Genomic DNA, 19,494 nt, shown 5'->3' on the forward strand with positions numbered 1-19,494 from the left:
GAAAGTTTGTGCACCAAAATAAGCTTTACATGAGTTTCCCTACACAAATCTTTGTAGGAGCAAGGAATAAGATGAACTACATTACAGCAAGTAAAATATTTTGCCTTCTGTGTAGCTATCCATCATCACACAACGCCATCTATAATGGCAATGAGAGGCTGTCAGATGATTATAAGCTGAAGTTTAGTTCAACTTTATGTAAGGGATGAAAACAAGGGTGTTTGGCAGAGTACGAAGGCCAAACAGAAAATGCCTGTTAACAGCACGAAAGGAAGACTCAGAGGCTTGGAGTTGACTAGAAATTGAGCCTTCTCAGGTGTGGCATTATCCCTCTGAAATGGGCTTCTAGCTGAGCTGTGCCTGGCCCCCAACTGCCTGACCTTTAAAATATCACTTAATGCTCTTTACTGAAGTATTCAAGGGCATCGTCCCAAGAATTTCCCAAGTTTGTGCTGCCCATCCAATGAGTATCTGATGTTATTTGAATTACTTGTCTTATATTGTCTTATTGCCTTGATTTTATTTTATTACGTATGCCTTAGTGCAACTCTTATACTATATGTTTTGATCTGGCTGTTAACTGCCCAGGGTAGTGCCTTGAACTAATTGGGTGGTCTAAAAGTTTAAAAATAAACAAATAAACAATGTAATATCCTCGGTGCAAGACGTGTTTCCAAATATTATGCCAGGGATACACAACGTTTGGGTCTCATCTTTTCCACTAGGAATTGGAAAAGTAAGGCTTCTAGATGGTATTGGACTACAGTTCTCATTAGCACTAGGTGCCATACAATAAGGAATGCTGCGAGGTGTAACCTAGCCACAGCTTACCCACTCCTGCTCTACAAGTCTCAGGGGGAAAGGAGAGGAGAGGAAAGGAAAGGAAAGAAGAAAGAAGAAGAAAATGACTAAAGCTTCTTTAGGCTAAAATTCTGAATTCACTCACCTCAGAGTAGGTTCCATTGAAGTCAGTGAGTCTAACTTCTAATTAAACAGGATTTCACTCAGTATACGGCTGTAATTTTATTGTTGTTGTTATATGCAGTCAAGTTGGAACCAACTTATAGCAGCCCTAATAGGGCTTTCAAGGTAAGTGAGATATTTATGGAGTGTTTTTCCCAGTACCACTCCCTCAGTGAGTTTCCATGACTGAGTCAGGATTAGAATCCAGGCCTCCTGAGTGCTAGTCTGTTACTCTGTCCTTTACAGCGTACTAGGCATCCCATAATTATTAGATAATTATATACCTAAATATTTGGAAAACAAAACAGAAGCCAGATTGACAGATTTTAGTGGAACCTACCTCTCAATAATGCTATTTTCCTGTGAGATTTCTAAATTGTATAGTACAGCAAGACAGGGAATTAATGACCGTTGTAACAAGCACTATAGTTACAGCATTGCATATATATGCAATGCTGTAACTATAGTGCTTGTTACAACGGTCATTAATTCCCTGTCTTGCTGTACTACACAATTTAGAAATCTTTGACTTTTCAGATGTTTTAGACTACAACTCCCAGAATCCCTTGTCACAGGAAAACAGCATTATTGAGAGGTAGGTTCCACTAAAATCTGTCAGTCTGGCTTCTGTTTTGTTTTCCAAATTAAGATGTTTAATTACTGCAATACAAGTCTATCTATAATCATGAGGAGCTGAAGGCCTTGCTTTACAGGCTTACAATTCAATATTTAACAAGATATTTAATCACAAATAATTACTAAAATATGAAATCAAATGGTGTAATGTTTGAGAACTGAAATGAAATTCAGTCATTTTATCTGTAAATTTTACAGGCTGCGATTAACAGATGAAAATGGGTTTGGTAAAAATAAAAGCCATTTGCATAAAATTGTGTTTTTCTGAGCAATGGCCAGAGGAAATTCTATTTTTAGCCTGCATTATATGCTGGAAAAGTAAAAGTAATGGAATTCACTCCAAGCCTTTCATTCAAATGAATAGCAAGAAATTGGGACACAGCACAGAGAATGTGGTGATTCTGCCTCTCAGCATTTCCCCCTTTTAAGTATTGCTTGTGCTGTACATAAAAGCAGTTTGGAAAGAAGAGCTACTTTGATTAGATAATGGATGAGTCAGTTCTTGATAATATTATCTGTAGTCCTACAACGTGAGAGCCACCGTTAAAGAAGTGATTATACTGTGTTGCAATTTATTGTCAACAGTGATTTGATAAAACAATGACAGCCTCCTAACTCCATTGTCTGAATAAAACAGTGGAAATCACATTTTGGAAGGGGAAAAATTCTAAATAAGAGAAGTGGCATTGTTTTTCCAATATCTATTCTAGAATTGTTTGGGAAGAGTGGCTCGTTCAACAATGTAAGAAGGCCAAAGGCCTTTAGAGTGGAACATTTGCTATCACATGTTCTCATGATTCAAAACATCAGGAAATGGCCCAGTATTGCTGTACAATATTCTGCCTGTGTTGACAGCAGGGGAAAAAAAGATGCCAAATTTTACATAGCAAAGAGCAGCCTGAATGTTAACGACCTTCTTGTCAGCAGTGAAGATGGTCTATAGCAGTGGTCCCCAACCTTGGGCCTCCAGATGTTTTTAGACTTCAACTCCCAGAAATCCTGGCCAGCAGAGGTGGTGGTGAAGGCTTCTGGGAGTTGTGGTCCAAAAACATCTGGAGGCCCAAGGTTGGGGACCACTGGTCTATAGGATACCCTCTCGAACTCTCTACCATTCACAAAGAGACACCAAGCAGAAGCAAATCCCAAAACCTGATCCCGCCTCCTGTTTTTTTTTTCAGTCAACCACTTAGCTAAAGAACAAAACAACGATGCCAAAATAAGTGCTGATTGGAAGATCAATATATATATATTTTTTGTTTGGGTTGCCACCATTTTTAGAATTGCTTTGAAGAATGTTGACTTGCTCTGCCAGCACAAGATCCTTGCTGCAGCAATAATACTATCTCTAGCATTAGAGTGAAACAGCTTGTACTTACCTGGGTTGTAGCTTGTAAAGTTACCAACTAACTCACCTAAAATCTCAATACTCCCCTGCTCTAGTTTCTTAAACAGTAATCTGATATAGAAAAATGATCTGCTGAAGCTTTTTCACAGCATGGAGACAGAACACAATCACTTTCTGAATAGCTGTGAAAGGCATGGTCCGGGGCCAGCTGAAAAATTGACCAGCCTAGGAATTCAAAACACAGAGAAGTAGATGGCATAAGGTAGCTCTTTCAAAGTGGGTGCTCTCCCAATATGCTGATCGGAGCAACCATGCTCAATGGGTAGTGAGGGGAGTTGTCAGCCAACACATCTGGAGGGTACCAAGTTGAGGAACATTGGTATAAATTATGTTTTCTGCAGTGCTTTCAACCTGAGCCCAAATGCTTTGACTCTGAAACAGTGGGGAAGAAGCATAGTGCGGCAACGTGTTTTGTATGAAGAAAATCAGCATGTTAATCCTTAACCGAGGTATAGGCAACTTCAGTGCCTAGGGGAGAGAGGGAATTTTGTCCCCTTAGGACTTGCCATGGGCCACACTCCCTGCTACTGCCAAATTTTGGCAGCAAACCAAGAGGGCGGACATTTAATATTAGCAATTTCAAATGTAGATGCGCTGCAGTTTGATTTATGTCTGGAATAGGTTTATTGTTTGTATTATGATGTAATGTATGCTTAATTTGTTGTACACTTCTCAGAGTAGCAATTTGCTAGATGTTTGCTACATACAGTAAATTCAATATATAAAACAAATACTGCAGAAGACTTGCACTGAAGTTCTGTGGCAGACCACAAAAAGCCATTTAAAGCAAACATTTGCTCACTTGAAATGGGGCTTTTCGTCTGTTGTGGCTGAATGTCAACAGCAACCTGTAAAATGTGAAATGCTTATTGCAAATGAGAATTCTTTTTTCCAGCTGCCAGTTTACACACTTGGTGTGTAAAATTTGGTGGCACCATTTTCAGGGATGCTTTGGCTTCTCCTGCCAGAACTGCCTTGAGGCTGTATGTGGCCCACAGACTGTGTGATGAGCGCACTTGCCTTAGTATCTCCTGTTCCAAAAAGTAAAGAAAGAAATGAAAAATCTAAGTCAGGGCTGAACTGTCATCAGCTTCATAGATGCATCAACCTTCAAATTCCAACTCCATCGAAGGTGCCCACTGAGAAGAGACTATGGGAACCGTTGCCTAAAATCTGGATAGCTCCAGTTTCTGCAGTCTTGACCTCAGGCTAGGTAAAGGCCTTTGCTTGCCTGACACCTTGGAGATGCGGCCAATGTGATCTGATAGTACTGAGCTAGGCAGGCAAATCAGTTGACTCGATATGAACCAAGCGTCCTATGTTCCAAAATGAAGCAATTCTGATTTGAACTGATTTGCCTCCTAAATCGTCTGGATTGCCATCTTGATGGGGAAATCCATACGTGGTTAACCTTTTGATATGTGCTTGCTCAGTGTGGGGAGGATCCCTAAGAAGGTTAAGTTATTGCTAGAGTAGGATTGCCAAACAATCAGCAGGCAGAAGAGTGGAGAGGCAGAGTGAAAATTCAGATTTAATATGGTTTGAAACAGCAAATGATGTTTTGAGAAGATTGTAATGTGGTTTGAATCAGAGAAGGACATTGTCCGGGGGAGTTTAGAGTGTGGTGTGAGGCTGCAACCAGCTGCAGAAGAGTTCAGGGAAAGTTTAAAGCAGAGAAAAATGGAACAGTCACTGAAAATACTATGGGTATCTAGCTCAGTACAATTGACCCTCAGGTTCCAGGCTTGTAAACAAAGTGTTCTGTTGTTCTGTTAACTTCTGCTGAAGCCTATATGGTTTGAGAACTGTGGATTTCGGTCACACTGCTATCAGCACCTGGGAAAATACACATTGCTCCTTTCCTCTGTAGTATCCCTTTACTGCATGAGCAGCTTGATGAGTGTTTTGGAGCAGGGAATAGATAGAGAAGCAGGAGTCCTGGGAAAGAAGGGGTGACCACCAAAGTGAGGGGAGGGCTTGCAGGTGTCACCACATAGCCAAAACAGCACCATCCATGTACACAAGAAGTAGGTGTCAGCAAGCTTGGGGTTAGAGAGTAGGTAGGAACTCCCCACATGCCACAGTGATGACTGAGGGTGCTCAGTGATTGAAGAATGATGGTGGTATTGAAGGTCAGGATAAAATGAATCTATAATACTGAAAGTAAGCACTGCACACTCTTAACATTTTATTGCTGCCCATGACTTTTTCTTTTGAATATCCAATTACCAGGGGTGCCCCAAGACATTCTGCTGCATAGTGTTGGGGGATAGCAAATGGTATTTCCCACCCACCCATTAACAAAAAGTATAGCTCCTTAAGGGAGCTGATATACTTGTTACTGGAGAAAGGAAAACAACTAGGTACTTCTTTCCATCCTCTAGTACATAAAATACAAGAATAGTAAGTTAATTAGGTAAGGGAACTCCAGATTCTTGTCTCCCCTTAGCCATGAAGCCAACTGGGTGACATTGGGCTGTCATCTGTCTCAGACTGACCTACCCCACAATGTTGCTGCAAGAATAAAACGAGGAGGAGGAGAGCCATGTAATCTGCCTGGGACCTGTTGTAGGAAAGATGAGGTGCAAATGAATCTAATAAATAATACTCCTAGTTTTCTGTGCCATATGAGGCACCCCACCTTGTGGTCAGGAGACAACAATCAATAGCCAGTCAGCAGAATTATGCAAAGTGAAGTGAAGTGTGTGTATATCTGTGTCTCCCATCCACTCAAGTCAACATGTGTGGATGAAGCCATCTCAGGGGCTATTTTAGCTGCCAAGTCAAGCGCCTCTCTACAAAAGAGCAGATCTTAGGAAAATGGCTTTCTGGACTATCATAGTGTCAGGAGAAGCCTGTGAATTTTAGCCCTTCTAAAAGAGAGCAGTTTTTCCAAACTCTGTGCAAGAGTCATCTACGGTGAGTGTTATAGTGATCTGCCTCAGCAGTGTTATGTTATTACCCAGAGAGAAATGGTTATAGCACTCAATCAACCCTTTCAGAAAGAGTTCAACAACTCTTTAACCCCTGACTAGAAAATTCTAGGACTTCTAGTTAAAAAACAAAGCAAAAAAACATTTCCAAGCTCTGGAAAATTCAGTAACCACAACTGATATGGATTACTCTTTAAACCAGTTATTGAAAAACAATTCTTGTAGTATTGAATGCCAATGCTTGAAGAGGGAAAGGCAATAGTTAACACAATCAAATGTCCCTGAACTGGTTATCTTCCAGATACATTTCTCAGGCATCAGTGATGATTGCATTTAAAAAGGCAAAAAGTCTATTGTATATTTGATTATAGCAATCAATTGCATTGTCTTTGTTTGGGTTTTCTATAATCTATAAAAATGCAGACAATGGAGCAAGATGGTTGATGTTGAGCAATCAGTGAAATTGTTCTGGGATAACTCAAATTCCTTATCAAATTAAGCAAGCTGCACACTCTTCTCCAGCTGCTAACATATCATGGTTAAATAAACAGTGCAAAATGGAAAATTTACCTCAGAAAAAAGCTCACTAAACTAAGTGGGATTTAATTCTAAGTAAATATGCACACAATCAAATTGGTGAATACTGTTTTACACAGTGAAATGGGACCCATTGAGTGTCATAAATTTGAATGCATGTTGAAGATTACTTCACTGAGTAGGCCTGACTCCTGATGTTTCTATAACAACAAAGCATCTTAAAGCCTACCAAGTTTTATTTGACAAAAACATTCATGGACCGTAGCCCAGTTTTCAAATGTGATAGTCTTTAAAGTATCACTGGATTCTGTCATTGTTTTATCTTCAAAAGAATAACATGGTCACCCCTCTGGAAATGCCTTATTTTCACCATGTATGCAAGCATGTCACTTTTTCACTAGTGATCAACTCTTGGAAATATTTCTGGTAACATATTTTAATGTTCATGGACAGAAAATATTAGGTCACTATCTTAGGCATATTCAATAAGAAACAATAGGAACACTTCCCTTTAGCCTTATTGCAATTAATGTTTGAGTATGCATGAAGTCAAGGTTTCAAGGCACACAGTGATCCTTCCTGGACATGATACAAAAGCAGGGGGAGGAAATCTTTGGTTTTCCAAATGTTTGACCTATGGTGCCTGTGATCCCTTCCATGATGGGTGGGGATGATGGCACTTGTAGGCCAAAAAATGTTGTGGGTTCCTTGTTCCTGTACTACTCACCTATGAGATAGCATGTCATGCAGAAACAGATGTGAAACTCCAGTCCCCCTTCTGAGAAGGGAGGTACAAGACAGTGATCGGGTGCATGCACATCCTGTTTGAAATGTAGCAGAATTCCCATCCAGTCCCAATAGAAGAAGTGTGGATTAGTTTATAGCTCAATTCCAAACTTCCCACTTTGGTGCCCTTCAAGTTGTTTGGGATGGCACTTCCCATCACTTCTGACTATTGGCCATGCTGGTTAGTAATTGTAATAGTGGAAACTATTTTCCATTAACAATACTTCTTTTCTTCTTTTAAGGAACATATTTAAGGAAAAGAGTTCTTATTTTGTTTTGTGTGGCACAGCCCAAACCTTTCCTGAGCCGCAGCTAAGCCAGAGCTCAGCCTGCAGTGCCCTCTGCAGGACAACCTGAACATTTAAGAAGTGAGGAGCTGCTTTCAAGGATGGACACAGCCTCTGATTTCTTGAATGTTTGTGCTTTCCAAAATGCACTCTCACTATCTGCCCAGAGTCTTTGGGCCTCACCAGCTTCGTCATCCTTTCTGATATTAACCGAAGTGCTAAGCCTGCAGAGTCTTTCAGGAACTATAAGGTAAAGCTAAAGGTTCCCCTTGACAATTTGTCCAGTCGTGTCCAACTCTAGGGGGCAGTGCTCATCTCCCTTTCCAACCCATAAAGCTAGTGTTTATCTGTAGACAATCTTCTGTGGTCACGTGGCCAGCGTGACTAGACACAGAATGCTGTTACCTTCCCACCGTGGTGGTACTTATTTATCTACTCGCATTTTGCATGCTTTCGAACCGCTAGGTTGGCAGGAGCTGGGACAAGCCATGGGGGCTCACTCCATTGTGTGGATTCAGTCTTACAACTGCTGGTCTTCTTGCAGCACAGAGGCTTCTGCGGTTTAACCCACAGCGCCACCATGTCCCTTAGTGGTGCCAGGAACTGTATGAAGCCCATATAAGTTGAGGGGTGCATCATAGCCCCATCTCTGCCATGGCTGTACCCAAATTTCACATCTGTTTCCATGTGACATCATATGGTGAGTACAGGAACAAGGAACCTTTGGCCCTCCATTAGTTTCGGACTACAATTTCCGTCATCCCCACCCGCCACAGTGGCCAAAAGAGACTGAATGATTTGGCTGAATGATTTGGAAAGTGAAAGATTTTCTGACCCTGCGTTAGTATAATGTCTAGAAAGGACTACTGTGGGCAGAAGAACCCAATTGTCTAAAGACAGGACACTATCCTATCCAGGCAACCTTTACAAGTTAATCAGAAAGGTATGGCTCAAGTGGAAAAGCTATCTGGATACATCACATTGGCCCTCTTCAGACATTCTTGTTCTCTTATTCAGCGTGGCAACACAGAAGGAGGGGCACATTCCCCTCTACACATGGGCTTCACATATTTCTTTAATGACTAAGTAGGAGACTTGTGGATTGCAGAATACTGTGATTCAGTCAAACCAACCTGAAAGATACTGGCAAACACTTATATAATGAATTAACATGTTGCATGCTTGCGAAAACAGGAAGGAGCTTCTTTATAACAAGTGAGACCAACAGTCCATCTGTAGCGAAAAAGCACCAAGTGGGTAGAATCTCTCCACGGTTTCAGGAAGGAGTCTTTCCCACCTGGAGACGCCATGGATTCAATCTTTATGTCAAGCGCGTCCTCTGTCAATGAGCTTCGTCCCTTGTACACAAAACAGAATGACACAAATGGTGATTAGCTCCATACAGAATCTGCTCATGGGGAAATCAATACACATGTAGACTCAAGGAAAAACATAAGCAATTTTAAGGCCCAGTCATTTTGGTAGGGAGACAGTGTGATTAACTGCATTCCTTCAGATCCTAAAGCTGCAGGCCGAGCCTGTTATAAAGTTTTGCCTTCCTGTACCTGCCTAGCAACCCATTAGGCACTTTGTAAAGATCAATGAAGAAGGAACAACATCTTTTTATTGTAATATCGAAGAAATTACAGGGAAATTTAAACAAAGATTAGGCTTATTGAAAGATCAACATGCAAATATATTGTCTGGTTAGGATAAAATAAAGAGAAAGCAGAAACAATACACTAAACAACTATACAGTAGTGCCTCCCAATACAAAATGTACCCATTCCGTGGTTAATGCCGTCTAGTGAAAATTTCCTCTTGTGAAGTGCATTTTCCCATAGAAATGCATTGAAATTTAATTAATGCGTCCTATTGGGGGGGGGAAGTCAGAAATAAAAAAAAAGTCAGCAAAATGTCACTTGCCAGGTACAGTAGACTGAGCCCCGCTCCTCACAGTGCCTTTGTAGCCCAGGAACAGCTGGAAAAAGAGTGTCAAACAGCTGAGAGTCGGCAACCAGCAGGGAGGCGGCAGCCATTTTGTGGTCCTCTCCGCTCCTGCCCCCCCGCCTCTCGGCTGATAGGCACTGGGTCTAAGAGGCTTTTTCCGTGCTAGAAAAAATTGGGAAGATTTGGAACAATTGGGAAGAATTATGTGCCAGGAGTAGATGAAATACCAATATAGTTACTTCAAACTACAGAGCCAAACCTATCAAAATGCTAATAAGGATGTATCAATAAACATGGAAATCAAAACCACGGCCCACCAGCTGGAAAACGCAACACCCATTCCATTCCCAGGGGCAAAAGGAAATGTCAAAGATTACAGAAACTGTGGGACCATCATATCCTTGTCTGATACCTTTGCCAACTGGAAACCATTTTGTTTCTCCATATTTTGTTCTAACAGTAGTCTCTCATCCAGAGTATACATTACATGTTAAGACAACTCTGAGGCACACTTTTTTGAAAAAAGAATTATCCATAGCATAGAATGTCCTTTCAGGATACTCCACGTCATGTTTCCCAATCTCTTCAACAGTGTATTTGGTTGTTGGGTTGTGTTGTATCTCCCTTTTTTCATTCCTCACCCCACCCCCAATATTCTTTCAAAATTATCTCTTCAAAACCTTGGGTTTTTCTCTATCCTGATGATGCCTCTTCCTCCTCCTTATTTGTGGACAGGGCTATTTTGGCTACATAAGGGACAGAAGTCAGGCAGCTCAGCCCCTTGTTAGTATAGAGTTGTAATACAAAAGAACAAGATCCAACTTTGTTACGGCTGATCTGCCCTCTATCAGAAGATGATAAAATTCTTACTGTGTCTCTGGTACTGAAAACAGTTGGCATGGCAATTATCAAGAGACCTTGAGCAAGCAGGCTGGGAGGCCCCACAGATATTCCAGGCCTGTCAGCTGGGATTGTTAGGAGTTCTCAAGGAAGAAGAGAAACAAATCTTAACACTTTTGACAATGGCTGAAAATTCATTTTGGGTGTGCCACAAGATGCATTTAGGGTTCCGGTCACAGGAACTTGCCTTAAGTCAGACCATTTGCCCATCCAGCAATATAATGCTTAATCCCACCTTCCCCAAATGATGCCTTTCAAAAGCATTGGACTACAACTCCCAGTATTCCCAGCCTTCACTCTGGAAGGGTATGGTGAGAGATTTTTAGACTTGGGGAAAGTGACCTATTCAGACTTGCAACCATTAATTAGGGCAGGGGTGAACAGGGCTGGACATCCAGTTGTTGTGGGACTGTAACTCCTATCATCTCTAAGCACTGTCTAGGAATGATGGGATTACAGAGCTACAACACCTGGAGGGTTCCTCTGCACCCTTCTGTTCTAGGATCGGCTTTAAATAAAATGTTCAGGAAGAATCCTTTGCCCTTAACTTTGTGCCTGCTTTTCTGGATTAATAAATGTATCTGTGCATGCACCCCTCTGCCTTTATTCTCAATGAATGTTCCCTCAGCTGCTGTGTAACCCATGTTTTCAAACAATGCTTCTCTAAGAGTTTTTCTTTTGATTAAGGAAAGAAATCCTGATGCAGAGTCAATTACCCCTCATTGTTATCAAAATCACGACAGGCATCACAATTGAGATGTTATCAATGCAGTCCAAAGCAATATGGGCTTCTAAGAACTTCTTCTCAGAAGTAGATTCCATGGGGTCAAAGGGGCCTACTTATTGCTATAAAATTGCTTAAGATTTCACTGGCAAAAAGCAGTTTTGAAAATAATACAGTTTTGAAATTGAAAGCATGACACACACACCCAAGTTGTTGGAGTACAACTTCCATCATCCCTACCATCAGCTGTACTGACTAAGGCTGAAAGACTTAAAGCAGTGATTTCCAACCTTGGGTCACCAGATGTTTTCGGACCACAACTCCCAGAAGCCTTCACCACTAACTGTGCTGGCCAGGATTTCTGGGAGTTGTAGCCCAATAACATGTGGAGACCCAAAGTTAGGAACCATTGGCTTACAGTTTAACAACAGCTGGAACACCACATGCTCTCTCTGGCCAAAAGCTGTTAAATGCTGTCAAGTTGCATCTGACTTATATAAACTCTAATAGGATTTTCAAGCTGGCTGAATAGCTCAATGGTTTTAGCAGAGGTAAAGGTTGGGAGTTTGGTTCCCCACCGTGCCTCCTGTGAGTAGGACCAGCCTGTGTGGTCTTGGGCAAATTGCAGGGTCTCAGGATGCCCCCAGAAGGTGGGAATAGTGAAACACTTCTGAGTATTCTCTACCTAGGAAACACTGGTAAGGGTTGCCATAAGTCAGAATTGACTTGGCAGAAAATGATTATAAAACTGCTGGACAACATAGTGTCTGAGGCATCAGGCTGTGGAGCCAGAGGTTGGAAGTTCAATTCCCCACAGTACCTTGACAGGGATGGGACTCAATGATTCATAGGGTCCCTTCCAGTTCTAAGATGATGATGAATAGGATTTTCAAAGCATGTGAGACATTGAAGGAACAATTTTACTATCACCACTGAGTTTCTATGGCTGATCAGGGATTTGAACCCAGGTCTCCTGAGTCCTAGTCTGTCACTCTATCCACACTGGCTGTCATAGATTGTCATAGGTTGTCATAGGTTGTTAAGAGATAGCGTCGATCTGATTTTTTTAAAAAGTCACATTCATCAATGAACCATTAAATCTAATGTATATAGTTCCTATTTTCAACTAACATGAGTCCCATCCCTGTCAAGGAAACACCGTGGGGAACTGAACTTCCAATCTCTGGCTCCACAGCCTGATGCATCAGGCACTGTGTTGTCCAGCAGTTCTATAATCATGTTCTGCCAAGTCAATTCTGACTTATGCTATTAATCCTATTAATAACACTGTAACTGCTTACTATTTGTACCCCACATCCCTGCAGCAACCATATAAACTGGCAGAGCATGTTGTTGGTGTTTGTCATTAAGTCATTTCCGGCTCTTTGTGACCCCATGGACCAGAGCACGCCAGGCCCTCCTGTCTTCCACTGCCTCCCGGAGTTGGGTCAAATTCATGTCGGTAGCTTCGATGACACTGTCCAACCATCTCATCCTCTGTGTTCGCGAAGGCTTTCACTTGCCCAAGCAAACCATTCCAAATGGAAGGAAACAATGACATTCAACAGGGTAATTTACATTATAATCCTAAATCTGATTGACTAGAACTGATTAGCTCACTGATCTCCTGTAGGACTTACTTTCAGACACAAATGCTCCAGATTTCCAGATTAGTAATATAATGTGAAGGTGAAAGAACAATTGGCCAAGCAATTTCATTTGGGCGCTCCTCAGTAGTTTTAGTTTTAGCCAAATTCTTCAATTATGTGCTTAATTTAAGTAACCGGATTAGAGAAGGACACAGATCCTGTGCATCTGTCAATAATTCAGAAGCAGGAGTTTTAGCAGAGCCAGCTTGCCATGCATGGGTCAGAAAATTTGAACTCCTTGAAATCCCCTCCTTCATAAAGTATTAAAGAAGCAGCACCATTTCTGTTGAAGCTGATCTGTAGATGTGCCTTTCTCTTTTGGAGTCTGGTTTCTCAGCCATTCCAAAATACCCAGCTGTTTGGGAATTACGAATTTGTTATGAATGGCATTTATTCATTTATTTTCCTCAAGAGAGGTCCAAAAGCCTGGCATGAGCTCAAAAGTCCTTGTATCTTCTAGTCCCTATTGGTTGCACTGGTGTGTGCTGATAATGACAGTACTTAAAAGCACATCCTCACCAAAAAGGCCAAAATACAGAACAGAGTGGCAACCCCTATCAATAAATCAATTTCAGCAGTTCTGTTTGCCACCAAGAGCAGGTCTTTTGTATGTTAAATGGATCTTCATTGCTCTTTTGACTCCAGAGCAACATCCACGGGATATTCATACGCAAGTATTTTTACTTGGGGCTTGTGCCGAGTACCAAGGGAGGGAGCAGGGGGTTGTTTCCCACATGTTATTTCTTTTCTCCAATCAATCTGACTCACTGCAGGATTTTATCAAACCCCTCTGTGTACCTGAGTCAAAAGGTCCTCAAACTGACTTTTTGTTTGGAATCCCAACTAGAGACAGGAAACATGTGAGGGAAGCCCCACTCTGGGTCCTGCAGTCCAAAACGAATAACTGTTCCTACCTCTGACCCATAGTACAGTACTGTAATGCATATTTGCCTGGGAAGAAATGCCAGTAAGGAAAACGTTAGCTGGCTGGATAACTCAGTGGTAGAGGCATCTGACTGTGGAGACAAATACTGGGAGATCAATTCCTCGCTGTGACTCCTGTGAGCTGAGCCAGCCTCTGTGGCCTTGGGCAAGCAGAAGAAGGGAGCCATCGGTAAACCACTTCTGAGTACTCTCCACCCAGAAAATCCTGAAAAGGGTCTATTAATATTAAGTTTAGTTATTAATATTAAGTAAAATATTAGGGCAGGGGTGGGAGAGGATAGATTTGGAAGCAAATCTATTCCAGTTATTTTCAATTTAGTACCAGCTATTTTCAATTTAGTACCAGCAACTTGTTTAAAAATATTTTATCCTGCCTTTCTCCTTAACAAGAGCTCAAGGGGGCATAACATCATTAAAAAGACAATATTTAAAAGCTAAAAATAGTAGGTATGCAAATATTTAAAAAAGAATTAAACAAATATACATTAAAAACAGTAGTAAAATCAATACTAAAACACAGTTAAAACAACAGAGCACAAAAATCCATTAAAAAACCCCTGTCAGACCACCTGTTAATGGTAGATATTTGCTTTTATTCATCTCTCAGAAAAATGCTTCCAAATTCTAAGACAGAAGGGAATTTATTAATCTATTGTGATAAATTTTCACTGCTACTTGACTTTAGTCTTCTAGCTATTTTTTATTTTCATTTTATTTCTTCCTAAATCACTGACAAATTAGATTGTTTCCTTTGGGGAAATTGCTGTTCCATTCTGCAAACTGAACTGAAATTTGACTTCAAATCATGGTGTTTCAAGCTGTGGGACTCTAGCTACCACCATTGGCTATATAGGTCAGAGCTGCTAGGATTTGGGGTTCAGAAGCATCTGGAGGGCTACACTTTTCTAACCCTTGGTCTAGCTCACTGGTTCTTAACCTTGGGTTACTCAGGAGTTTTGGACTGCAACTCCCAGAAGCCTTCACCACCAGCTGTCCTGACTGGGATTTCTGGGAATTGCAGTTCAAAAGCATCCGAGTAACAAAGGTTAAGAACCACTGGTCTATCAGATATGGGGTGCCTGTAGCCTTCAGATGTTGTTAGTCCAGCCACCATAGCTGGTGATCAGGGATGCTGGGACTTGTAGTCTAGTAATATCAGAAGGCCACATTTTCTACCTGTGTTCTGCACAATGAGCATTTGATGAATCCTGTATTAAAATAAGTCACATTTACATTATTATGCTTATAAGAAATGCAAAGTTCTCCCTGCAGCTGTTCTGCAGAGGATCAGACCTAGCAAATATGCACCTTCTTTGCTGAGCTAAGACCCTTTCTGGCTTGCCTTTCCTTCCGTAGTTGTCTTTTGGGTATCTGTTGCAAAGGTGGGTGGAAGATGGATTGGGATCCACTGGTACAATTTTGGGTGACTGTCTAAAGATCAGCAAAGAATACTGGCTCCAAGCAGCTTATCAGTAATCACAGTACTGTTCTATTCCAAATTATGCAGATGGAGAGAAAATAACAATAGACAGGAACTTGACCAAATGGCTGAGCTGAGCGTATTCTTAGAGGCACCTTATTCTTCAATTAGAATTGTAGAATAATGTGCCTCTGAGAACATGTGGCACATGGCTCCAGTTGTTGGCTCCAAGGTTCTAGCGGAAAACAAAATCCTGCTGGTCTGAAGTTTGCCTTCCCCTCATTTATACATCATGGGTTTTTTAAAACCATTCATTCACAGAATTATCTGTATGTGATTAATTGATTTGGAAAGGGGCCTATGAGGCCATCAAGTCCAACCCTCCAAATCAAAGTATGTCTGACAGATGGTTGTCCTATTTTCTCTTGAATGCCTCCTTCTCTTGGAGTGCTCACCACCTCCCAATGTAAAAAGACTGACCCCCTGTATTATGCTATAGGTGCACCATTACTTTGTTTCTGGCAATGGCAAGTAAAGCTATATAACCCCAAGCCCTCTTTTCTACATAACTCTTAAAACAAGAATGAGGAATCTGAACCACAATGGGAAGTTATTGGACTCCAGGTCTCATCATCCCCAAATGACCATAAGAGCAAAGGCTGGTGGGAACTGGAGTCTAGAAGAGCTGCAGAATGGCAGGTTTTCCAGCCCTGTCTTACAGGAACAGGAGTTCTGTCTACCTTTGAAAGGATCCTCTCAGATGTTTGAAAGTGGTGACACAAGGAAGAAGAATCATTGGTCCTGTATGTCTATTTCCCCACAAATATAGTAGTTTCCCTTAAGACCGCTTAGGGACATTTTCCCAAGCCGGCTAGCAAATGATTGCGGCCTGATTCTCCCAACACCTATTTCTCAAGGAAAGCACTTAAATTATGTTGATTTGATTCATCCCTTGACATCAATAAGCATCTTACATTGGCTGTCTTCTCTGAACCCCAATTTACTGATCCTAAGATTTTTTTATTATCATTGTGGGATGCAAAAGATGTTTGTATTCCTTCTTCCCCTCAAAAAGTTGAAGCTTTATCCATTTCATTTTATTTCCCTTTAAAAGACATGTGCTTCAGTAGCTACCCACGAAGGAATTAAGTTTTGGATTCATGATTCTATACATGGATCTATCCACTTTCTCCAATGGGACAGCCAGCTCTAAGGCATTGTACGGTATACCTGTGAGTTATTATGAGCACCACATGACTTATAAAAAACAACAAACCCTGAACACCCTGAAATTATATTACTAATGAGTTTCAGGGAAGTACATAATTTATTAGACACCTCATGGCTTGGCTTCTCTTCACTGTCATTCCTGACCCCAGCTGTCCCTCATACTACATACCTGTTTTTGAAAGGAGATACATTTAATACAGAATATATTTATATTAAAAATTCCACCTCTATTTTCTTGCTTTATTACAGTATTGCCATCTTTTATATGGACAGAACTCCTGTGAGTTTAACAGTTGTGTAGTACACAATATGTTACTGTCCTCCCCCACCCCACTGAAGGAGGAGGTAGAGTACAGTGAAAAGCCTCTCCCATTGATGTTTTACTCGCGCAGTGTCAAACACCCAACCCTGCTATTCATATAACACCCACAGGCAAAGCTTTATTAATATTGCTGAAGAACTTTTAACCTGTTGAGCATTGACCAGTCCTGCAGGTGTTTCAGGCACATTGCCTGGCCAATTAAGAAAAAAAAAGAGGTAAAGCCCCAATTTTATCCCTCCCTTCCTTAGACTGCAGACATTCATTCTGGCTGCAAAGCCTCCCCCCTTTCCCCAAGTCCTGCTGACCTGATTTGAACGGGACTGAAGTATACCTAAATGGATGGAGAGCTTTTGCCCAGCAAGCAAAGCATTTTCAGCAGCACTCCTGAATGCCACTGATTTCAGTGATGTGCAAATGCTGAATAATACACTTAAATCCTCCCGGTTCCCATGGGAATTAGGACCATCTATTACTATTGTGATGGATCCCTGAATTTTGAGAGGAAATTTGATTTTTGTTTAAACTATAGTACAGTGAATCTAAAGCACTACTATGCCTGAACATACAATTATGTGATAAAGTAGCTTGAACAGTACAAACTTTTTTTTTATCAATTCAGTTTCTTTGGAAATATTTGTTTCTAGGAGCATCTGGGCTCATATACCTAGATTACAATCAAAGTGGTGCAAAACTACCAGCCTTCCTGTGATGTACTGCATTGAAAAACCATATACTCATTGTGCAAGTTAAAATACACTGTTTTATTGCTCTCCCCTCCCCATACTCTTCACACCAATGTGGAATAAATAAGACAGGTATCTTCGTAGTACTTTTATTATTCTTAACCTCAAAAAGGCAAACAGCAAGACACATGATTACAGAGCAAACAAAAACCAACAGAAGAATGGAAAGAATTTTTTTTAATAAATTGCCTTGTTGGCATTATTACAGTATATGTTCACAATGAATATGCAAAGTGTTTAAGAAAACATTAACAAGCATGCATGAGACTGGATCGTTATTCATATATAATGGGTCTTGAAGGCAACAGTCTTACCATCAAGTTATAGTGCAATTCTAAATAAGGTTACTCAGAAGTAATGTGTTTAATAGGGCATACTTCTTAGTAGGCATTGCAGGACACCACCTTAAGACACACTTAAGCATGCCTACCAAGTGCTGGATTTTGGTCCCTGTGTTTTGACAATTTTTCTCCTAAGCCCCATAAGGTCATCGGAACCCCATTGTAATCATCATCAGTACCCCACATAATGGTGTTAGAATTGCCTTCATCTTTTCCTTTGTTAAAATGAATCCATGAATATGCAAAACAATGAAAGAAAAGGTCATTTATTTTCTCTTTACCATTGAGAGTTGTGCGGAAAACCAACCAGCCTGTGGATTAAAAAAAGAGAAAGCATAAGTTTTGTTTTCTTGTTTGCAATATAACAGGAATGAGCCGGGACAGCGCTTCCCATCTCATGGGGGAAGGGGGGGGGAGAGAAACTGACCCTGTTGAATTTTGCTGGCTGTGCAACTCTTAAAGGCACAGACTTTTTTTAAAAAACAGGGAGTGACATTTGCACAGCATCTTTCTAAAATGCCAAACTTGTTCAAGCAGGTTTGGGAGCCTGTCCGGGATCACCTCTCAACATACAAAAAGCTGTGCAAAAAAAGGAAAAGGAAAAAAAAAACATTAAGTAGTAGGGTCAGGACAAGATCTGAAAAGCTGGAAAGGCGCAGTTTACTGATCCGGTGCAGAGCCCACTTACTTAGCAGGTTTTCAACGTCATGTCACGAATGCCTCCGGAAGGCGCCTTGATGGTGGAAGAAGTTGGTCAGTGGAATACCTCGATTGCCCCATTTTCCCATGCCGTATGCCTCTTTAGATTGAGTTCTCAAAGAAGTATATGCATAGGAAAAAGGAACAATGAGTAGAAGAAGCCGGCAGACAGCCCACCGCTGCAACAGGTGCCTAAAGATAAACAGAAGGGAGAGACAAGAGAGTCACACCGCGCAACGCACACGACCCACACTGCCAGAGAAGCTGCGTTTTTCAGCAGCCTCCGTTCACCTTCTCTTGCAATGGCACGCAAGATCCAAGGGAGAGAACGAGAAGGCTAAAACGGGAGGGCGAAAGAAACCCACAGACTGAAGAGCGGGGTTTGACAGCTGGTTGCTACCAAGCTGGGGAGCAGGAGAGCAAAACCGTTCTCATGAAAATAAAAAAGAGGGATTTCATTTATTTGAGAGCGCCAGTGAGCAGGAGGCCTCCTTGCAGTTCCTGAACTTTAAAAAAAAAAAAAGGGAAAATATTTTGCACCGGTTAGCAGTAAGAGTTGTCTTACTGCTAAGCCGTGCAAAACATTATTTAAAAAAATAAAAGAAAGGAAAAATAAAACCAAAGCACCCACTCCCACGGGCCAATTCCTTCCCTCTTGGAAGTCTTACCTCCTTTGCTGCCGGGGATCCCGAATACTCCACATTCCCTTTGCTCGGAATTTATGCTTTGCTCAAGACCTTGAAGAAGAATGAACAAGACAGTGTAGCTGTTTGGGGTTTTGTGCGCGCCCCCCTCGCCCCCCTCGGCAGGGATAACCAGCCTGCCCCTTGCCAAGGCCTCGGGCGCACCTGCAAAAGCCGCGCTTCGCAAAAGGGCTGGAAGTTTGAAAAGTATCTCTTTCTTTCATTTTTTTGCACGAGGGGGCGGCCAGGGCGGGAGAGGGGGGCGCAGCTGCCAACCGGGCTGATAGGGAGGGACGGGGAGGCCTGGCCCAAGACGGCGCACTTATCGCCTGTTTTCCTCT

At 41.5% G+C, this 19,494-nt stretch overlaps 2 long non-coding RNA genes across 3 annotated transcripts; both read right to left on the reverse strand.

Annotated features, from left to right (window-relative positions):
* Positions 1–517: 517 nt before the first annotated feature.
* On the reverse strand, positions 518–12,615 carry LOC144588402 (uncharacterized). Its single transcript, XR_013543946.1, has 2 exons — positions 9,910–12,615; positions 518–9,528 (listed from the first exon to the last, which is right to left on the reverse strand). It is a non-coding gene; the product is annotated as an uncharacterized LOC144588402 (long non-coding RNA).
* A 5,406-nt stretch (positions 12,616–18,021) lies between these two features.
* Positions 18,022–19,333, reverse strand: LOC140705928 (uncharacterized). 2 transcript variants are annotated; one of them, XR_012085557.2, is made up of 4 exons: positions 19,319–19,333; positions 19,139–19,207; positions 18,460–18,662; positions 18,022–18,082 (listed from the first exon to the last, which is right to left on the reverse strand). It is a non-coding gene; the product is annotated as an uncharacterized LOC140705928 (long non-coding RNA). The 2 variants fall into 2 exon arrangements; XR_012085556.2 differs by having other exon boundaries at positions 18,460–19,207.
* Positions 19,334–19,494: the final 161 nt, after the last annotated feature.

This window comes from Pogona vitticeps, chromosome 3 (genome assembly GCF_051106095.1).
Source record: "Pogona vitticeps strain Pit_001003342236 chromosome 3, PviZW2.1, whole genome shotgun sequence".
Taxonomy (NCBI): domain Eukaryota; kingdom Metazoa; phylum Chordata; class Lepidosauria; order Squamata; family Agamidae; genus Pogona; species Pogona vitticeps.